The following is a 9,121-nucleotide window of genomic DNA, read 5'->3' as shown; positions in this document are numbered from 1 at the left end:
AATTTTCATTTTATTTTCACTATGGGTAATAAAATACCTATTTCATGAGTTACCGCATTTGAACTCTTTGGCTGATGAAGTTTCTGTGTCTGAAAGTACTGCTTACAGCATTTTCAGCATGATCCTGATGTTAATGGCAGGTGCAAAGGTGAAAAGATTTGTCAGCTTTAGAAAAGTTACTGTAAACTTGCTGTGAATTTTTGCATGTATTTACAAGCTTATATTTTAAAGATTTCCATTTCAGCCATCACTACCCCCATTCAGTGTCATGTTGGGCAAGTTATAAAAATGGCATCAAGTCAAACAATGGGATGTGCTGCTGAAGAGCTGAGTTTAGGTATCTTTTATGGCTATGTGTAACACGTTTATTTAAATCCTCTTCTCTAACACTTCAGTTTTGTTTGTTTTTTTTTTAAATAACCTCAGTAATTTTTTTCTGATGCTCTTAAACAAGAGAGTGGCTAAATGTAATAGAGAAAAAGGACATAGTCTGTTTCTCTATGGATCAGTTTTCAAACTGTAGTATACATGAGACCTGCTCTGAAAGTAGTGCCTCTTATTTTATGATGTTAGAAGCTTGACAGCTCCTTGTAGCTGTTGTAGCTCCTGTGGGAATAATTTGGGGCATTACTTTTGGAGGGCCATGCATATCTGCTGAATTTTATTTTAGTTCTGTTTGAAAGACAGGTGCAGGTGTGTGGGTAGGATATATTCACCTCCACTGCTGAAACAAAGGTGTAACTTCTGTGTCAGGTGGTGAGCATTTCTGTCTGTACTTTTGCATTTCAAACCTTTGGAGAAGCTTCAGATCCCATCTTTTATAGGACGAACAGAGATGAACCAAAAGCCTTGACTTGGTACATCTTGGGACTGCGTATGGAGAATGTTTTTCCTGTCTCTTTAGGTCTACTGAAAGAATGCTTTAAATGGTGATCTGGCTGAATTTTCTAAAATATTCTCATGGGAAGAGACAGCTGAAGAACTATCCTGTCATGGTGTGAAGTTAATCACATGACACTGCAGTATTGGTTTTGGGCCTTCAGGAGTAAAGAGTCTTCAGTCAGCTGCTACTTCCCAAGCTGCTTTGGTCAGGGATGTAGGGACAGTTCCTGCTACTGTGCTTTCTGCCACGCTCATTTCTCAGATTGTATCCATGCACAACTCTGGGCTTTTTCATACTGACTTGTAGCAACTATTTTGTTTCTCTTGTTGTATTATGTTCCCTTGAGGTTGTGTGGTATGAACAAAACACACTTGATAGGTTCAGACGAGTCTAGAATGTCTGGGCTGCTTTAATGTAATGTAAACGTGAGCAACTGCTAAAAGGGTATGTCACTTTTCACTCCTTCCCCACATGCCTTTCACTCTCATTTCCTCTTTCTTGCACACACACCTGTGCAGGGAGCTAAATTGTAGAACTGATCCAATTAAAATTAATGTGGCTTCTGTAATCACAAGTCAGGTGTTGCTGAGACCTTCCCTTTTAGTAGCCACTAGTGTAAGATGGTCTTTAAGGCCTAAAGCTGAGTTGTTACAAGATTGTATGTCTGATTTGCTGAAACTGGATCTGTATTTTAAGTACAGGCAATGCATGCTGCCCTAACTACTTCACTTTTCATGGAGTTAGTGTGTTAATACATATTTGCAAGCTGATTTTTTTAAAAAGTATTCTTTTATTACAGTTTGGTGATATGAAAATAAGATTTTATAAAGGGGGAAGGGAAGAAAATAGAGTGCAACATGGGAAGAGAACAATGAACTCATCCTGTAAACCCATCCCTTCCCATTGCTTAGGAAAGAGAATGGGCAGAGGCAAGTGGTGCATGAAATGTTTTGGTGTCTGCAACACACTGCCAGCTCCTCTTTGCTGGAGGCCCTCTGGGAAAGGGTGTAACAAATGCACAGTATAATTGATCTGCCCATGCATAGTAAATTGGTGAGCATTGTATTATGGTCAACTATGCTATGCATTTAATCTGTCCATGCAAAATAAATCTGAGAAGCATTGGGCTGTGGTCAACTGTGCTATACATTTACCATAATTCTGATCACATGGCTCCCTTTCTGTGCTGCTGGAATTAACAGCAAGTTAATAGAACTTGTGAATTATTGCTATATATGAACTACAAATATACAATAATGTTTTCTGGAATTGATGGATCTTCTCAGGTTTGGGTCTTCCATACAGTTTGGGTCTTCCATACACTGAGCTCTGTTCATTTGTGTTTAAAATTTTTGCTGACACAATTATACTGTTTACGAGTGTGGAAGGAATTCCAGCCCAACTCTCTGGTAGAGTTGATTAAAAGTGGTTTTGACAAATGCCAGACTAAAAAGTCATGCTGGTACATTTTGCTTTTTTTAGGAAACTGCTTCAACTCAGACTAGTAACAAAACTCCTGCTAATATAACTGTTTGTCAGCCTGAAAAGTTTTTCTGCTATAAATATAACCCAAGTTCTCCACGTAGTTTCAGAGCTCTGTTTAGCTGCCTTAGGCAGATTTAGCCATAGTGGCTAAAACAAAGGTCTCTAGCTGTCCTTCTGGCCTCTATGGCAGAAATAGACATCCCTTAGCTAGGATAGCTGGGTAGAATGCTCTGTACCAGCAGTAGCTCACAGTCTGCCATATCTGTGTAAACTGGTATCTGCAGCAGCTTATACTAACATGCTGGACAGTGAGTTATTACTGCAGAGGAAAAGATTTACGCTGTACTTGGCTGTTGTGCTTTGGTTGTGTTACTGGACAGCTGTGATACCTGCTTCAGGCACCATAACTGCATTTGTCAATGATTTTTCAATTTGGGCTTGCTTCAGTCAATGTCATATTTTTCTTTTTCATTCATCTGTAGTAGTCAGATCTCCTAAACTGGCATGTAACTCCAGCACTTCTTTTTTGTCTCTTCCACTTTGCTTCCTCAGATGGCTTTCATTAGCAAGATCTATTGAGCTATTTTCCTGCATGATATCAATATAAGAAAGTAGAATATCAGCAAGTCATATATATTTTGTCATCTAATTAATCATTTAATCCTACCTGGATTAAATTAGACGTGTCTGTATAAGGATGTGTGGTTGAATGATAGTAACACTCGGTTCTGCTTACTCTGTATTATAGATAATAATTCATGAAGTTCTATTCCCAATAGTTTATAAATATTTTCTTTTATAGATACTCATTTAAAAACTAGTAAATAATTTCAAGGCTTTTTAAAACTGTGCATTACTTTCTAATTTTGCAGACTTTTTTGTGTCACTAAATTAGTTACTTCAGCTAATCTGTTCACTGATGCGGGCAAGCATTTCAGCATCAGCAGGAGTCTGTTCACACAGCTTACAGAGGCCTTAGGTTAGGAGCTTTAAGGAACAGAATTCCTATTTGTCTGTCATGTGCAGTCTGTATAGAAAGTGGCATAATCCTCAGTACTTGTTATTAGATTGTCATTAGTATGGAAGTGTTACCTTAATAATAGGTAATAGGTAACGTGCAGCATGCATGTATATCAGGATTGTTTTTCTCCATGTTTTAGTCCATGTATGCTCTGGCAAATAGCATATTTTAAATTTTGTCAGAAATATTAATGTAGTTCTGTTTGACAGAGTCATGCTGAATTTCTGTATTTCAAGTCAGATATGAGAATAAGACAGTCTAAAACTATTCTAATTCATTTTTTTGGTTCCTGCAGTTTGGCTGAAGAGGAAATAAAGGCAGAGCAGGAGGTGGTGGAGGGGATGGATATCTCCACTCGATCCAAAGGTGAGTGAGAAGGAATATTTCACATGTTCCATAACAGAGAAAAATATTTGTAAACCAGGATAGTGAAAACTGTACCATCTATGGTGAAACTGCACTTGAGAGAAGACTCACTCTGTTTTTTTACAGTGACTGTTGGATCTTGGAATGTGTTTTGATTTTTGCTTAGCTTTCATTGTGTGTCATACCCAGCCCCCACACTCCATTGTTATTTCTGATTTATGCACAAGTAAATTTAGGTCCCTGGAAAGAACATCAGCCTTCTGTATCATCTTACTTGCCATGGCTTCCCTTGAAGATTTGCAATATAGGAGAAACTAATAATATGGAGGTAGTATTTCATACATAGTGACCAATCCTAATTTTCCTAAGAATGAAGAACACTAACATTCTTGTTTCCACAAAAATTGGTCCACTGAACAGTGTGTTTTAAAAATGTTAATGTATGCATTCCATTATCCCATCTGAAGTAAATTTGGTAGTATTGCAGATGACTGGGAATTTCTGTCCCTCTGGTTTTTAAGTTTTTTCTGTGAATGAATTACTACAGGCAAATTCTGTTGTCTTTCAATATAAAGAAACTCAAAGATGTAAACATCTCTATTGGTTTAAATAATGCCACCATCACTTGGACTGGAGCAACAAAAGTGTCCTGCAATGAAATACTTGGACATGATTACTTGCTACAGTTCAGTGTAGTTGAATGCCAGCTGCCTGTCCACACTCCTTTTGTACTTGTAACAGACTTGGCTTTCAGGTAAACCAAGCAATTTAGTTGCTTTTATGCATTGCATTTCTGTCATCTTTGTCCTTTCAGATAGTAATTTTCTTTCAGTTCTCTGGTAGGATTAGATGAGGTATATATCATCTCTGTCATCTGTCTGAGCTCATAGGAGATTTGCTTACTCTGCTTACTCCTTTTGGCTCCCTTTGCCTCCTTCTCTGCTCATTATCTTGCATTTCAACCTCCATCCTTGGACCATTTTTGATGTTTACTTCTGTATTTCAGTTGACAAAGCTAGCAGAAACTTTTTTTTTTTTTTTTTTTTTTTTGCTTTAATGACTGTGGAAAGAGGATATCTCCTGGTCCTCCCTACTCCCAACTTTGTGGTCCCACCACTTTATTCCTTTGAGGGGCTTGTTAGATCCCAGCTGATGTAGGAGGCAAGGGGAGTTATTAGATGCATTTGGCTGCCCATGGCATAATTCACCTTCAGTTCACCTTGGGAAGACTTTGACCCAGATATTGATGATAATGATACAAATTTCACACGTGTCAAGTGAGCTAAATTGTTTCTTTTGTCACTCTGAAATTCGGTATCTGAAAGACTTTTAGGAGTTTAATAATATTTGTTTAGATGTCTGCATTTTCACACTGTTGCTTTGTTTAGCACAGAAACAGATGTACAACAGGTTTCAGTTCTCTTACCTTAATTGGAGTGCTGATCTGACCTCAAGGTGTTCCAGTTTAATGAATTAAGCCCACAAGGAACCTTTTGCTTTCTTTGTAGGGTTAAACTGAAATTTCCCAAGGCATGACTCATAATTATTGAAAGGGGTGGACTTTCATCTTCCAATCTCATCTTTCATTCCTGTGATCTTATAGCTCCCATTGCTTGGGCTTGGATCAATTCAAAATAGAAAAAAGAAGACTTGTGTTTTGTACTGAGTTTGCTATTGGTACAACTCCCTGAACAAGCTCATGGGCAAGCTCCTGTAGTGATTGAAGGGAGAGTGGTTTGTAAAACAAAGACAGGATTACCATAATGCTAGTTTAGATTGGCCCAACCTGTCACTGTGGCCAGAAGTCGTTGCTCTGTAGACAGAAGGACTCTTAAATATCAGTGAGATTGATCTGAAAGGCCTTTGTTGGTCAAACATCACCATAGGAAAGATAAAACCTGACAGAAGTTGAATTAATTGAATAATAGTAATGGTTGTGATATTTATTTGACTAGTCACTCCTTTCATTTAGTTGGTTTGTTAAATTTGGACTGTATGTTGGGCAAAAACCATGTCAACGCTATTTTAAGGGGAAAAATAGCCATTGCCCACCCTTTCAGCTGTTTTGTCAGTGAAGAAGTTGATGTGGGATGTAAAGAAATCTTAAGATTTGTCTGTAAGCCATCTTGCTTTATTGTATTTCCAACTTAATTTATGAATTCGTGGTAGAACTATATAATAGTTGAATTTGTAAGTTTGCATAGAAGATAAAAGGGAGTGGATCTTAAGTGTCATCTGCTTAGTGCAAGAGCTGGCTATGTTACAAGCCTGCTGAAGTGAATCTTTCTTGGCTTCTGTTGTACAGATTGAAACAAGGTCCTCGATCCTCTTAGTTTAGTGGAGCATTTCTGCAAAGGAAAAGTCAGAAAGCAGAATTTAAAAAACTACTTTTATATTCTATGTAAGGTAGATAAATTGCAGCAAGGTTTAATGGTGGTGTGATAGGGTGACTGTTTCTGTAATCTTGCTCAGAATTTTGCTTTGTGTGTTTTTGAGAGGATGTATATGAGGAAATTGATCTTGGATTGATAAGCCCTTAAGGGAAGCATGGAGCCCTGCTTTATTTATTTGTTATTATGCTCTGAGAAGCCGGAGTTGAATCCCAAGTGTTGTATAACTACACTGCTGTCTTGATCAGAACAAACATGTGTAAGACATCAGAGATCTGGAAATGGAAAATGATGGCTTCAAGAGAATAAACGAATTCTTAAAAAACAAACGAGCAAACAAAAAAACCGGAACAAATGCAGAAGCAGATTGCTATTTAGCAAAGGAAAAAGGCCATGGAGTAGATTACTGTAATATTTTGTCCTCTGCATATCATACATGAACATTTCTGACAGAAACATCTTATTGTATTTCTGTTCCAGCCCTATGGACTACTTTTTAACTTTGTATATTAAATATTTCAAGATAGAGCTTTCAAGGCTTTCTGGAGGATTTCCTCAGTGTTTCCAGGTTGTGTTCCCAGAGCAGTGTAACCAGCTTAATTATTGTCTGATGCAGTTCTGTCTTTCCATGTACTTGTTCTATCTAGACAACAGTAGGCTCTTCATGGGCTTTTTTCTACTATTAACTTGAAGACTTTTCTTTTTAATTTCAGGCTGAGGTTATTTTTTTGCTTGTTTATTTGCTTACCTCCCAGTAGATGTTAGCTGTAGTGGCAGGTGGACTTCCATAAAGGTTTCATGTATTTCAGCTAGTGCTCTTGTTTGCTTCATAGTGACTGTAAAAAGGAGCTCTTTAACTTCCTCCTTCCCATCATCAGTCATGTGTTCCTTACGTTTCCTTTGTGTCTGCGCTGGCACTTAGCCAGTTCGATTCTAAGTCCGTTAAGGATTTGGATGTGGAAGTAATTTTCTACCTGCTTATCTCCCTGAACCAGATTACTAGGGAGTTGAATAGATGTCATAGCTAGGATCAGATGTGCCTGTCAATGGCAGCTCATCATTAGATGGTCTTAGCTGTATAATAAAATCATATACTGAAACATTACTACACTTAATGGTAAGAATTCTTGGACAACTTTTGTAATGTGGCAGGTTTGTATTTAAGGCTTGTCTTTTAATGGTGTCTCACAGTGGTAAAGATATTGTTCAGATATTTTAAGTAGAAATACAAAATGACTAGTAAAACCAAATTTCTAGAAAACTTCTATCTTTTGTAATATTTTTATAATAGTATAATTGTTTCAACTTTTGGTGCAGTGACACCGCATATGAAATCCTTGCCTCCATGTGAAATGTAATTTGAAACTTCTACAGTGAAAAGTAGTACAGCCTGAGGCTTTTTTCTCTAGTACTGAGGGTCTACAGGAGTGCCTTGAGGCAGCAAGTCCCCCTGCAGCCAGTCTGTAGCTCATAAGCTGCTTACCTCCCTTACACTGCCAGAGGTAGCCATGTATTTCTTGCTCTCTGTCTTCCAAAGCTCTAAATTGAAGAAACATGTAGCAGTCTCTTTTTGGACTTGCAATTGCAATGTAGGAGTTCATCTGGATTTACACAACCATGGCTAACCTCTGTTATTTATTACATTAAGCAACTGAATTGAGTTAATTGCACCAGTTGAAGTTCCTGGAATGTAAACAGGGCTTTAGTGGTTGATTGCAACTGCATCATATTTCAAAACCCTGGCATAAGATTAAAATGCCTCAGAGTTTGCATATAAGTCCGAAAAGAGTTATCCATCATTTTGTTAAGTGTTTTGTAGATAATTGAGCTTGATATAGGATAATAGTGGATTTGAACAATCATAAATCTGTTAGCAACTGTTCAGGATAATAAAAAATATGTATAAATGAAAGTCTTCATACTTGTGGAAACCATATAAAGCAGTAATTGAGCCTTCTACCAAATCAGACTGTAAGGATGATGACTTGGAGTGATGTTGCTCCTTTTTCTCTCAGAATACTTGATTGATTTACCTCAATACCATTTAGAATACATGGATTCAGAGCATTTGAAGAGGAGGAAGGAAGGGAGAAGTGATGGAGTAGTTAGAAGTCCAATCTTCTCCTGGCAGCAACAATTACTCATCCTGTAGTTGCATGATGGGCATAGTCAAACAATTATTTTTAAACCCTAGGTGAAGCTCAGGCTAGCTTGTTATTCCGTGATGGGTGTTTTGCAAGAACATTCATAATTACTTACATTAATACTGGTAACATAGAAAAATTAATAATAAATTAGTAATGAACAGAGAGCTTTTAATTAGAATTTAAAGGGCTATTTCAGGTATCCGTTTTCTCACTTGCACTAGCAGTGATATTGAAGTAATATTAAAGCAAAATTACATAATGAAAAATCAATAAGTAAGTGGGATAAGACTACTTGGCAAATTAATTCAATAGTACAATTAAATCTATCATAATTTTAATGAAATGTTAATTCATTATATTTCTGTAATGCCCTTCATTTAATATATGGAGCATTTTTTTCTGAGTGCTGTGCTACTGCCATCTGATCCTTGCCTTTTCAAGTAGAAAAGATGGGTGCACAATTGATGCTCGTTGATGAAAAGTTTGGTTTGAATTGATGTGCTCAATATGTGTCAGAAGTTTCCTGGAAGAAGCAAGGAGATGATAGAGATATGTACTGATTGTCAGTGAACTGGCATGGTGAGATGTACTCCAAAGTGAGAGCATTCTTTATAGTTTTCAGTTCTAGTTAAAGTAACTCCGTTTAAGTAGGTACTGACATTCCTATTTTATCTAAGCAGAATTAAAAACTGTTCATAGTATTAGTTCCCTTGCAGATTGGTAGATTTGCAACAGTGACAGTTAAAGGCCTTAGATTCTTCCACCAGCAAAACTAAACCTGAAAGAAAACACCTTTGCGTTGCTGTTTTCTTGTCTATTCCTTTTTTTT

This window comes from Meleagris gallopavo, chromosome 22 (assembly GCF_000146605.3).
Source record: "Meleagris gallopavo isolate NT-WF06-2002-E0010 breed Aviagen turkey brand Nicholas breeding stock chromosome 22, Turkey_5.1, whole genome shotgun sequence".
NCBI classification, from domain to species: domain Eukaryota; kingdom Metazoa; phylum Chordata; class Aves; order Galliformes; family Phasianidae; genus Meleagris; species Meleagris gallopavo.
Note: the sequence above shows the minus strand (reverse complement) of the source record.